Genomic DNA, 14704 nt, shown 5'->3' on the forward strand with positions numbered 1-14704 from the left:
GAGCTAACTGAGGAATAACTCATCCCTACCAGCAGGACAGTAAATCAGCCACCATGTCCCAGCATGCACAGGGGCTGGTTTCTCCATATATGATATCAGAGTGTGTGAGGAGTACAGCATTACAATAAGGAAATCAATCATTTATGTGTTCGGCTTTACTGTCAGAGTGTCTCCATTATTAACTACACTTACAAACCTCCATCTTAACAAGTCAGTTTGTTTATTATATTGTTCCCCAAATTTAAAATGATGTGGCCAAAAGTGTGTGGACACCTCTGTTTTGTGTACTCTTGGCCTCTGGACTGTTTTTTATGGTTTAGACTAGACCCTTTATTGAGTTCCAATGAAGTTCAATCTTAATGCTACAGCATACACTGATATCTTAGACAATAGTATGCTTCCAATTTTGTGGTAACAGTTTCTGTTTGTCCCTTTCCTGTTTCTTCATGACAATGCCCCAGTGCTGAAATCCAGATCCATAAAGAAATGGTTTTCCTAGTTTGCTGTGGAAGAACTTGGCCTGCATAACGCTCTACTGTTGCTGCGTAATTCTGTCTATGCATATTTTTATCAGTGTGATCTTATATGTGAGTCAGTGTCTATTTTGCTATCTCCCCTCCTCTCTGACTGGGCAGAGGTTATCTAACAGCGAGCATCGTGTTGCAGAGATCAGGTTTGGAAGCAAATCCTCCTGTTGCAGCCAGCAATTCCTGCAGTGTGCTGTCTGATCTTCTAAACTTACCCCATTTTAATCAAGCCTCTACACTGCTTCTCTCCTCGTACAGGTCATTGGATCAGATCCCAAAGTCCCCGGCTCCCTCTGCTGAGTCTCCTCTTAGTACAGCGATCTGTCTGGATTTTCCACCGAGCCAGACAGACGTGGCCTTAAGCTACAAGTAAAGAGAGAGAAAAAGAAGGAAAAAGCATATCAAACAATGAGCTGAACATAACAACAAACTACCACAGTGGAGATGATCGTTGTGCCAAGTGCTGCTGCCTTTCACTCTGTGAGACAAGGAGACACACAGAGCAACAGAGACTTGAGGCTTGAATAGCAACTGTATCCTGATACTGTAAAATAAACCGTGTCCTCCTTTTGCAGATTGAATTAGATGTTGAGTCAATTACATAATTAGTGTTTTTCCGTCAGGAGACAGTAGCAGATTACACGCTATAAAATGACATAAAATAACAAATAAAAATGTGTGTCAAATAAAAACAATTATATATATATATATATATATATATATATATACACACACATACATACATACATACATACATAGCGGTCGCTGCTAACACTTTATTAAATAGAAAATAAATAAATCTGGTGCAAATATGTGTTATGAATTGCCCCTTTCAAATAAGATATATGAAACAAAATAAACAGCTTCAACAGTAAAACACCATCCATACGGTGAAAAAAAAAAAAAAAAGTTGTTTCCTTAAAACACTGTAAATAAGAAAAACACAATGAGTTCACTGAAACCAACACGTTCAAACTCAACGTCAAGTTGCGGTTCAAAATATACACTTAAAAAAGGAGAAGTATAAAAGCAGTGAGATAAACGACACAAATTCCACACATAACATCACAGCAGACATGAATGTAATGTAGGCCAGCAGGCCTAAAATAAAACAAAAGAGAGTGAACTGCATTACAGACACAGCTCAGATCAAAGACACAACTCAGACTGAGAATTATGAATAATCAGTTCACAAAAAAACAAACAAACAACAAGAATGATCCCCCACCTCCTCTTTAAACACGACTGCTCCACTAAAACCCGCATCCACCACTTCAACATCTTCAGCCACACAATGAGAAATAAAATGTTGTCATTCAAAGCTCAGATCACGTGTTCTCTGACGTTAATACCCCCATCTCCCCTCCCCGGGATGGAGACTGCTGTGGCTGCATCATCCAAAGCTTTGACAAGTGACTGTCACTATAGAACTGAACAACCACCCCCCACCTCCACACACACACACACACACACACACACACACACACACACACACACACACACACACACACACACACACACACACACACACACACACACACACACACACACACACACACACAATCCCAGAAGTGCTGGATGACTGACAGCACTTCCAGAGGATCCTCCGTTTTGACAATGTTGAAATCCACTTTTATATTTATCAATAACCATTTGAATTTTGCAATAACTGCACTTTTACATTTTGTTTGTCATCAGATCTGTTGATTTAAAAACAGATTTTAGAGAGTCTGAATTAGCTCAGTTCTTCAGCTGTACTTTGCCCACTGGGAGACGTCTCCACTCTTAGCCCTCTTGCACACAGAATAACCCCGCTCTGACAATCCCACTGAAACTGACAGGCTTTTCAGAGAGGGAATGATAAATTGGTAATCGGCACTGACTGAAGTGACCCATTTATTTATTTATTTTATCTCTCTCTTTTTATCCGGCGAGCGTTTAAATCACTGAGCCAATTCCCTGCTGTTCCGGCCCGTTTCATTCATCCCCTCAGAAGTGTTTCTGAGCAGACCGTGCTGATCTGTGTGTGTGAGTGTGAGTTTGTGTGGCTGAATGTCTTTCAGATCCTATATGCAATGGTAGAAGAGGTGATAATAATGTGCTCCATGGTTTTTGACACCTCTAGGGTTCCCTACAGACATGAAGACTCACGCCTCTGTCTGTCTGGTCCAGCTGTGGTGTCTGTGTGTGTGTGTGTGTGTGTGTGTGTGTGTGTGTGTGTGTGTGTGTGTGTGTGTGTGTGTGTGTGTGTGTGTGTGTGTGTGTGTGTGTGTGTGTGTGTGTGTGTGTGTGTGTGTGTGTGTGTGTGTGTGTGAAAGTGAGAGAGAGATAGACAGTCTTTCAGCCTCACACACCTCAATAATCATATTTGTGGTTCCATAAAAACAGGTAATATAAGAAGTAAACATATTCTGCTCTCTGTCACAAGAATTACTTCTGCATAAACAAACAAAAATCCTGATCCACAAGGGAAAACAGCGACGGAAACCAAAAGAACACAGCTGTGAAAAATATAGCACAATAACAAGAATATAAGTGTTACATTTACAGTGTTGCTAATACCACATACTGTATAAAATATATTGCTCAAATACACATTTGCCCCTATACCCAAAACTATATATTTGTATTTCACTGCATGACAATTCTGTTTAAATTCTGCTGGAATGATGCATTTATGGTCAGTCATACAAATTGTAACAGATGACTTCCCTGACCACGCTTGTGATTCCATTGCTGTTTTGTAGGCAACCATCAAGTATGAAATTTCAGAGCCCAGACTTCCACAAATAAACAATGACATGCACAGGAAACAACATATGAAGTAGTAACATATGAAAAAGTTTAACTGAGGCACTGAATGAATCAATTCAGAATATTAACATGAAAACATGCCCAAAAATGATATTTTGTTATTCTGTAAAAGGACTCAACATAAGTCAGAACTCTGTCAGGTAGCATGGTGGTTTGAGTTAATAGTATTTAAACACCCTTAAAACCGACATGGCATGAATATGTTCACCTCCCATTGACGTGTGCTGAGGCTCAGCAGGTGTCTCAATCTGAAGCTCCGTGCGGTTTGCCAGAAAGACAGGCTAACGTTAGCACAGCTGGAAGGCACAGTAGGAGTGTGACAGACACTGTGAAGACCGGAAAGGACACACAGTCAGACAAATGCATTTAAATTAGTCTTTTAATCTTCGATTTGGCCTTCTAGCTACACTGGCCGGTGGTTTCTAAACTAAAAAAATGGAGCTATTTGAAAACAGTGCCATGAGTGCCGATGAGATACTGTACGCCTGCTAAGTCAAGGCTGGGTGCTGTGTGGTAGTAAAGTTAGGAGGACAGCCAGGCAATGTGACCTCCTTTTCTACACTGCATTTTACGTCAGGTATGCCACCGAGTCAGTTACTAAAAAGTCACAAACTAAGAAAACCTTTGACCAAAAAGAAATAAAAAATACCAATGAATGTAGCTTTAAGTTTATTTTAATGTATTGTAAGTCAAGTCTTGTGGTAATACTACAGGTGTGTATGTGCTTGAGTGCATCGACACACTGTTTGCCAGCATGTCAGAAAATGGCAGACTGCTGTCCACATACTGTGTGACGGCATGCAGTCTGGTCTCAAACATGGCGGCTGCTGTGATATTTCACTTGGCACAACAGCGAGCCTGAAGACGCCGGCCACTGGCAAACACTGAAATACGGCCGACTGGTTTCTCTTTTATGAGCCCCTGAAGCCATAATAACAACAGCCTGCAACAGCAGTGACTTACACTGTGACTGAGGGAGCAGAGAGCGTAAATGTAAGGCGGTGAGGTGAGAAGGCTCGACAGGTGACGAAACAGCTCAGAAGTCATGAAGTCATAGTCAAAGTCAAATGCAAAATGTACACTATCACTGCCTGTATTTAAATCTTAAAAATCTTTCCATTTGCATGACATTTAGCTAATATTACAACATGTCAACATACTCATCCACATCTCAACACTTCACTCCCAGTTTAAAGGATACTCCATCCAAAATCTACTTTGGGGTACATTAATCCCCGGTGAGCTGCAGAGACCCAAACCGGCCCCGTCAGACACCGCCTACCAAGAGCCTGGGTCTGCCGAGGTTTCTTCCTAATAGGGAGTTTCTCCTCGCCACTGTCGCACTGCTTGCTCTTGGGGGAATTATTAGAATTGTTGGGGCTTTGTAAATGATAGAGTGTGGTCTAGACCTACTCTATCTGTAAAGTGTCTCGAGATAACTCTTGTTATGATTTGATACTATAAATAAAATTGAATTGAATAGAATTGAATTGAGATGGTTGTAAAGTTGTAAGTTTCTACGCAAAATGTCACCACAGAAACTTTGCAACCCCCAACGTTGACTTGTTTTAAGCCCCCAATGTCAACTTCAAGGCAGCGCTGCGACCGTCTACTTGAAGGCACCTAACCCTAACCATTGCCTAATCGTAGTGCCTTCCTGGCAGAGCTGCCTGGAAGACAACGTTGGGGGCTTAAAACACCAAACAGCTTTTTCAGTATAATCCGCTTTTTCGCTGTCCATCTTTATTTTCAGCATTTTGCTACTCATAGTAGTTTTGGCAAAGTATTTAGAAATAATTTTGGAAAATCTATAACTGTTTGGAACATCCTGAGCAAGCTTATGGACAGTGATAAAGTGGATCGTGTTACAGGAATAGCTGACTAAGTAAGTGAGTGTGTAAACAAAATTTCTCTAAAGCACTTTTTGGAACTGTAGCAGCAAGGTGCTTTACCGAAGAGAGAAAGGAAAAAGAAAATATAGAAGATGTGTAAATAGGACAAAACTTCATATATTTTATCAATCTTACAGGTGGTTTGATACTCAAAAGATAGATAGATTTTAAGTGCAGTATCACTTTAATGGCCTTTCCTAGGTGTGATCTGTGACTCTCTTGACACCGAGAACAAACAAAACTCATGCGGGAGTGGACTCTCACTTTATAAATGTCAGATTTGGGCAAAAATATATGTAAATGCATTCAAATCTTTTAGGGAGTGAAAGGCAAAAACAGAAAGCGTCACTGATAATGCAGATTAAGATAAAACCAAACAAACCTCATAAACATCTCAAATATGTGACATATGCATCAGTAATCTGCCTGTCTGACGACCTACCTGTCCGCCAGCCTCTCAGTGTGTAAGTCATCTATTAATCCTGCAGTTTACATCTTTATCCCTGTGAAAGTCTATCCACATAAAGCTCCAATCCTCCCAGCGTGATCTGTGCTCAGCGGCAGTCTATTGATTGAGATGCTTATCCGCAGTGTCTTACATAAGAAGACCTGACAGCCATTATCATTATAGATTTCTGCATATAAGCAGGATTTGTGATGGGAAGGGATTTCTCCAGCAGAGTAACATTATTGTCGCTTTGAAACATTTCTGGCACATATGTGATAAGAATACTCAAATAGGCTTACATTCGCTGGTATAAACACAAATAATTACTGTTTCTTAAGCTATTATTGTTGTAATTATTGTTGTTACAATTTATATATTAATCAATTAGTCGGTCAAGTAAAACTTAATCGTTGACAATTCATTTTTAATGTCCAAGAATATTTGCTTGCTTTTCTTATATTTAAGTTTGTTTCTTTATTATCTTGTTAACCTGCCAAAATGAGATTTTTTTAGACATTACTTGAACTTTATAACATGGGAATTTGTAAAATGTGGTTGATATTTTGTAAGCTAAACAATTAACTGATGAATACAAACTATGTAATATTCACGTTCCAGTCTCATTCGTAATCAAGAACAATGAGTCATCCAGCTAAATCTCTGTACATCTTAGACTTGTGAGACTCTATTGCGCGCGCACACCACACACCACACACCACACACCACACACCACACACACACACACACACACACACACACACACACACACAAGTGAAGTGAAGTGGCTCTACATCTCCTGTCAGGAGGAGGATGGACCGAGCAGAGAGGAGAGGTTAGAGCTCTTGTGGATCAGTGGAGGCTGAACATTAACTGCTACTTGAAGGATTAGTTTACTAAATGGCTGAGATAGGATGCAAATTAAGGAGGTGAGGAGGGATGAAGATGAAATCAGGAAAGCAGAACAAGAGCGATGAGGAATGAAAAAAGCATCTGGTTGGTCTTTGGGACCTGAGCCTCATGGAAGCTTCTTACTGACTACATGTGTGAGAAGCTTCCAAGTGCTTTCAGGGTTTTGGATATCAGGAGAAACTGATGGTTACACTGGAAAAGGGTTAACTGGATATAATGTGTAGATACCTTTAGAATTAGATAAGATTAACAAAAAAAAAAAAGATAAAACTTTATTTATCCCAAGGAAAATTATTGTGCATAACTTGCAATACAAAGTAGTAAGGAATGCAAATATATAGCGGGTAAAAAAATAAAAATAACCATAAAATAAATTAAGTTGTATAAAGCATTTTGTGGCTCCAGAGGGAGCAGAGTGAGATCTGATTGCCTCAAATGATGTCACTTGAGTCAGCATCGGTTGGAGCTGAAGTTTGAGAATGATACAAATTCTGGAGGTGGAGAGCTAAAAATAAGTTAGCTTAACAGATCTTTGTAGCCCGCTGCTCATTTCTGCTTGAGGTTAGAGGCTCAAGGCTACATTAGCTGCCTCTAGCATAACCAAATCGCCAACAAATGGTCAGTTGGCATTGTGGGTAATGTAGGTGTCATGCAGGTTTTGGCAAGTAAGAAGAGTGCATGGAGAAAAAAGGCAATATCTCTGGTTCTGCTACATTGATTTAAAAAACAAAAAAAACAACTGTCCATCATGAGTCTGATAATGTTTTAAGAGTGCAACGCTGAATTACTGAGTACTCTTTTAATACACTACCAAAGATAAGGACTGTGATATATGGGGAATTGGTCAATTTAAACTAGGAGGAGAAATTTTAAAATCAATAGCAGAGATTTAAAAAAAGAGCAGATCCAGGACACTTTGTTGGATCAGGGCAACAAAGTAAAAAAAAGTAGATTTCTAAACACTTCTGTGGACTTTTAATCAATCACTATGCCATTATATCATTGTCAGTTGAACGTTTCTGGTGCTTTTGAGCAGCCTACATGTTTCCCCCACTTTGGAAAAGGCAATGATTCCTTTCCCATTTTTAACCTCCAACTTCCACCCATAAATGAATACAGCATTAGCATTGACGATGACTGTAATACACAGGGAGATGGGTGATCTAAGTTAGGAAAAAAGGTTGTAAAGTGAAGAAAAAAAAAAGCTTCCAGCTTCTTTCATTCGTGCATACTGATGCTGAAGAGTTTCTTCAAAGGCAACATTTCCATTTTTTCCCGTCTCAGACACATTCCCACATGCACAGACACAGAACCCCCCACATACCCTCCTCTAGGTTTCCCATCAGCCAGTGAAATGTGGGTTAATGAGGCACCACCCGGGGGCACTGTCAACAACACCTACACTACCAGTCTCATCAGAGGGAGGGGAGGATAGAGAGTGGGCGGGAGCCTGCGAGACACTGAGCACGGGCAACATCAAAGGTGGAAGTGTGGATGAGTGCAGTTAATTAGGCCGAATGACTGTGGTATGTGCATGAACTACAAGTCTCTGGGGAGATGAATAGAGTTGTACAGTAGAGACGGTTTACTACAGCAGCTAAGAGTTTGGCTCTGCAGGAATCTGAAACTGCCTGCACTGAGCTGCAGAGTTAAACTGAAGGCTTGTCGAGTAGTAGCAGGAAGCAGTATTAAAACACAAATGTATGTGTATCTACAACAACACTGGGTGAATCCTCCTCATTCAGACCACACCGGCACAGTGAGGGTCCTGACTCAAAAGGCTCCAGCAAAAAGCTTGAAACTTTTTACACAAAGCAATGCTATTCACTTGTTTACCTGCCGATTGTTGAGACAGATGAAATAATTGTTATTGTTATAACTTTCCAGAGTTGTAAAATCGTGTCTTAGAGTATCATAAACCACTGTGCAGTGCCTCTACAAGTGGATCTACAAGTCGGAACTGACCTTCCTAGATCATATTTCAGTTTCTCACTGGTGCCTGAAGCAGCACTTTCCTAGCAACACAGCAATACATATACATACATACATACATACATACATACAACATATGGCTGGCCTGCAATATTCAAATATTCTTTTGTCACATTGGTATTTATATCTTAAAATCAGTATATGAAGCTCTTTTTTTAAATTTCCTCTGTGCATCAGGTTGCGACTTGCCAACAAGCTAAAGCTTGTACTATACTTACAATTATTCACATGCTTATAGAAATGAAGTTACATCCTGGTAACTTCTATTTCGCCTTGTCTCATTTCGCAACATGACATCATGACTTCGCGTAAACATACATGTCACTTTCTAAAGCCAAGTGGCGTGTTATCTGTACACATTGTGAGCTATCTGCGTGTATGTCTATGCCGTATAGTGGCATATGTATGACATGCCAATTTGTATGCCATTTTGGCGTGTTATCAAGACGCAGACATAATCGCTTTTCGGACGGTTGGGTTTAGGATAATAATAACGGGGTTGGGTTTAGGAAAAGAAGAACGGGACGGTTGGGTTTAGGAAACGTGCCACACGGGCCACGATACCCGCTCTCCTGTGTGAAAGTCCTGTGTTGTTTGACCCGTCCTCCACCACGATCAACCTCCTTATGCGGATCTTCGGGCTTTCATACTACTCGCTATTAGGGCTGCAGCTATAGATTATTTTAGTAATCGAGCATTCTACCGATTATTCCATCGATTAATCGAGTAATCGGATAAGAAATACTTAGTAAGAAATACTTAGTAAACAGCAATAGTAAATATTTATTATTGCTGTTTACTAAAAAAAAAAAAAAGGATATACAAAAGACTAAAAAAATGTTATTGCCAAATTCCAACACCCTTAAAAAAAGTGGCCCAAATGTAAATCTTTTTCGCCCCCTTCCCCTTCTTGCCTCTGGCTCTTTGCACTGGATATGCAAAAGAGCTGTTCACTGACCAGAGGGTAAATGTGACGGTACAAAGCTTACAGCAGGGCTATTCAACTATACTGTTCTGGGGGACACATTTTCAGAAGGCTAATACACAGTGAGGAGAAAGAATAAAGAATGCAGACATCACCGGGATGATGACGTCATTCACGTGCATATTAAGTGGCCATGCTGGGGGGAGGAGCCGGTTTGTCTCCGACAGCAGCTAAGTTTCCAAAGATTAGTTGCAAACTAATAAACAGTTGGACTACAAACCGACAGCTTTCATTTTTGCTTGTTGGTAAAACACAACATCGCTGTTAGGAGAGTAGCATGCTGTAGGCTAGTTGTGTAAAACAGCGCGGTAGACGAGAGCATCACACGTTTATTACCTTGTGTTGGGTTCACTCCGTGGAATGGATGGAGGTGATGTAGCAGCATGTTTGCAGCTTAAAATTATCCCAAACTTTCTGTCGTTTTCTCTCGCCTGTCTCTTCTCTTAGCCCCCTCACTATTTTCGTCTTCCTTCATGTCTGCAATTGTAATCTGGGCCGTCAGTCTTGTGTCCACAGAAGCGTCAACCTGTTATGTGCTAGTATTGTGCTACTAATAATCCTCCGTGCGGAAACACAGTGAGCCGGACAACCTTAATTACATTGATTTAACGAAGCTTCGAGGCAAAGAATTTTGCTTCGAGGATTTTTTGTAATGAAATTATTCGAGTTATTCGAGGAATCGTTTCAGCCCTACTCGCTATGGCGTAAATTGATACGCAATCGCAAGGTAATGTAAGTCAATGGAGGCCAAAATGGCATACGAATTGGCGTGTCATACATACGCCACTTATTGAGATCAGTCTGCATTATGTGTGATACTGAGAAGGAGAAGATGCTCCTTCTTAAACTTGCTTAAAAGGAGTTTTTGCTATAGAGCAAAATCTTTAAGAGTTGGTCCCAGTTTTCCTTGTGTCGTGCATGTGCATGACAAAATATGCACACATGCACATGCGAGCATTGCAGCGGTGCAATTCACATCCAGCCAAGAATTCACGCTATTCTGCTGATTGGCTGTTAGTGGCAGTAATGCATTAACAAACATAGTAATGCGCCAACAAGGCAGTGAAGAAGAAAACTGCTAGCAAGTAAACAGAAGCTACATTTGTTCAAATAAAATAGTGCTAGCTGTTTCAAGTCAGCACTTACTCCAATATGTAGTTACATGCACTACAAAAGAGGGCTCCAACTAACAATTATTTTCATTGTCGATTAATCTGTTGATTACAGTATGTTCTTGATTAATCGATTAGTTGTTTGGTCTACAAAATGTCTTGTTTCGTCCACAACTCAAAGATATTCAGTTTAGTGTCACAGAGGTGAACAGAAACGAGAACATACGGTATTCACATTTAAGAAGCTGGAATCAGAGATTTTTTTCTCTTTTTTCATAAAAAATGACTCAAACTTATTAATCAATTATCAAAATAGATGGCGATTAATGTAATAGTTGACAACTAATCGTTTAATCTTTGCAGCTCTATTACAAAATGTTAAAATAAGTCACTTTATAGCATGGCAGTAAGAGTACTTACAAAACAACCTGCACTGTTGTGTAATCTTCTGTGGTTTCAGGTCATCTTGGTGTCATTCATATATTTCATGTGTTGGGAGGTGGAAATGTTGCCGATTAATTATACAGACAGCCTATGACCTGAGAGCAAACACCTTGCATGAGGTTTTCCAAGAGCAGCACTGCAGTTCTGCACATATTCAAAGAGGACAAAAGAGGGAGTCATTTCCGCCGAGGAGAGACCGTTCAAAGGAGCCTATTCATGCAAATGATCACCAGAGCTATCATGTGATATGAGGCCATGTAATAAAGATAAAATGCTCTGGAAATACTGGCGCTTTGAAGTGCTACAAGGAGGGTCTAATACTCCTCTGAGATATATGGATTATAATGCTTGATCCAGTTGTTATTTTAAATAGAGTGTTCTTCAGTTTATTCTATTATTCATTTATCTTATTACAGGTTATGTTTGTGTTTTGATCCATAATTCCTATTTCCTAACATAAGTGCCAGGATGTGATTGTAATTGAGAATGCCCTTTTTATGCCCACTTGCCTTAGTGTAAAATAATAAGATTGTTTTCTTTCAGTCAGCCTTGGAGTCATCCTCTTGAGTGCAATTGGAAATGCAGTGTACTTGAGTATAGAGGTAGATAAGTATCCAAAGTCTCCGTTCCAAAACTTTTATTTATTTCTCCCTTGGCCATCTATACCAGCCATTCTTTAACGTTATAGTATTTTATTTAGGCAAAGTTCTTGTGAAGTTATTTGTTAAGACATTTGAAAGGTTTAACATAAAACTAAAACTAAATAAGATAACAGTTTATATTCAGCCAAGTAAGCTATGGAACACATTTGTTTTTAGTAGGGCTAAAACAATGAATCGATCTAGCGCATATTCAATCGTCAGATAAATAATGAAGGATATTGGATTTATTGATAATAAACATTACCTTATGCCAGCTTATTAAAAGTGAAGATGTGCTATTTTCTGTGTCTTATGTTGGTAAACTGAATGTCTTTGAGTTTTGGAGTGTTGTTCAGACAAAACCGGTCATGTCACCTTGGGCGCTAGGAAATTTTGATGGCCATTTCTAGGTTTGGATTTATAAAACCAAATTATTAATTGATTAAATGCGAAATCCAGCACTTCTTTTTAGCATCTGAACCAAAAGTCAGGTTTTTTGTAGACGCAGGGACCAAAACACAAATGACGCACACACACACACACACACACACACACACACACACACACACACACACACACACACACACACACACACACACACACACACACACACACACACACACACACACACACACATTCAAACTATCCATCTCTTTTAACACACGTTTACATCAGCATTTCCATTCTTAGTGCTTCGAGTATCCATAATTACACTGAGAAACACACAGACGCAAAGTTATCTGATGTGTAATTAAGCTATTGTATTAGTAGCCTATATTGAAACAAGATTTTTTAGCACAAAACTAAAAACCGGAACCGGAAGTCCAATATCAGTGGTCAATATCTGGTGCAATTGAGGACTGCAATTGTGGCTCATGTTGAATTGATGAAACAGCAAGCCATGTAATTACCCAGTGACCACAGAGGAAAACAAGCCTTGATCAAAACAGGCATAATCTCTGACTGTGTGTAAGTGTGTGTGTGTGTGTGTGTGTGTGTGTGTGTGTGTGTGTGTGTGTGTGTGTGTGTGTGTGTGTGTGTGTGTGTGTGTGTGCCTGTCACCCAATCAGCAAAATGGCTTTCCATCACGCCAGCCTAATGGAGGGTTATGGATCTCTCACTCAACTTGGTGGCTGCATCCATAACAACAGATACACAGAGCTAACCTTAAGAACGACAGGTAACACACACACACACACACACACACACACACACACACACACAATCCATCTCTTTTAACATCAATGCTGCACAGTGGTGATAAAAATCCCATTTGACAGTTTAAAGGTCTGATTTTCAAACAAGATGTTTCAGGAACAAGTTTATGAAGCTCCAACTGTGTGATGTATGTTTTCCTCTGAGGGGTAGAAATGAAGCGCTCCCTTCATCACTGCTGCATGATGAACAGGGGGTCTCGTTCCAGAAGAAAGAGAAACAGAAGGAGAGAAATAGAGACTGGCAGATAGAGACAGAGTGTGATATAATGACTAATCTCTATATTTAGCTTTTTGTAATGCTGGGAAGAAAAGAGAGACAGAGAAATAACGAGTTAGTGTTTTCAGGATGAGGCCACTTGCCCAAGGCAGAGCACTCTGATGCACCATTTCAAATCAAAAGAACATCCTCCATATTCTGTTTCTTGAAGCTTTCAAAACACTCTCAGATCCATGCCAGACCACATACAGTTCATTAAAACTGAGATACACTACAAACTGTCATTATGTTTGTTTATCCTTTCACTTTTTGACGTTCATCATTCATTCATCAGCTTCTTTAGCTGCTCAAGTTTTCATTCATACAGTTTTTTGTGAAGTAGAGGGAGTCGGAAGTTGTTGTTTTTTTCGCAATATGAAGTCCTTTTCTATCAATGTTCCTCAACATAGAAACACAGGAGTCTCCTGAATAATGTAACTATACTATAGTGAGTATAATGAGTTTATGAGACATCACAGTTTGTCTGTGTGTTTTTGTAATGGCGAAAGACTCAAATACTACAATAGCCATGAACCGCAGCCAACGTTGCTATAAAGTAAGAAGCCAGTCAGAAGCACATATCAGAGAAGTAGCAAATTCAAAATGTGATGTCTTACAGATCAGGACAAAATATGGCACCGTAGTTACCAAATTCATCCAAAACTGATCCAGATTTAAACAAAATCCTAAACTTCGGCTTTCTGTTAGCCCATCCACAGAATATTTTGTTCTACTATTGGATGTTTTTGGAGAAAGAGGCATAGTTCACTTCTCACCTTTTATTTTATTTTATGTATACATGCTTGTATCTTTGAATTTTTATTTTTTTAAAACAACTAACACAGCTGATATAACCAGGGTGGGTTTATCCAAACTGTAGAAGTGTCAGTCAGTCAGCTAACACGGTTTATGAATAAAATGAACCAGACGTTTACTTCTGGAATTATTGATGCCCAAAATAACTGCTATCACTTTACAACTCTATTGTGGTGCCTTCTCAGAGCTTCTTTGTTGGAATAAATTTTTTTTCCACAGTGAAATTGCATGTTAGAAACAGACATTAGATTTACCTTTTTATTTAAAGTTCAGTACCAAGTACTGCAGCAGTGTTTTGTATTCATATGTGCGATATGTGACAACAATTAAGTAGCTGGCCAGATAATAAATATATATAATATTTAAAAATGTTTTGTTAGTCAAGAAAGCTAAACATCTTAGAGTCATCTTGCTGCCCAAATTGAGGCCAAAATCTTATTTTCTTCTCCTCACATCAATAACAATATGAAATACAAGAAAACACAGTAGCCTAAACAGTTGAAACTGTTGCTGCTGTCTCTGGCTCTAATTACTTGGCAAGGCCAATGTTTGTGCTCAGTCTACATGAACACGCACACGCACACGCACACGCACACGCCTGCCCACAGGGTGTTTTCATTTGTCTCTTGTCATTTCTGCGGGGAATCATAA

The 14704-nt window shown here is 39.5% G+C and overlaps 1 protein-coding gene across 4 annotated transcripts in view; it reads right to left on the minus strand.

Moving 5' to 3' along the window:
• Positions 1–14704, minus strand: part of si:dkey-91i10.2 (uncharacterized protein LOC555224 homolog) — a 67260-nt gene that overhangs the window by 23925 nt on the left and 28631 nt on the right. For 3 of the 4 annotated variants that reach the window (XM_039817974.1, XM_039817976.1, XM_039817973.1), the window contains exon 2: positions 743–890. The gene's annotated coding sequence lies outside the window, so the exon portion shown is untranslated. Of the gene's footprint in view, positions 1–742; positions 891–1755; positions 1828–14704 lie in introns of those variants that run through there. The other variant, XM_039817975.1, reaches the window with a different exon arrangement.

This window comes from Perca fluviatilis, chromosome 12 (genome assembly GCF_010015445.1).
Source record: "Perca fluviatilis chromosome 12, GENO_Pfluv_1.0, whole genome shotgun sequence".
Lineage (NCBI taxonomy): Eukaryota > Metazoa > Chordata > Actinopteri > Perciformes > Percidae > Perca > Perca fluviatilis.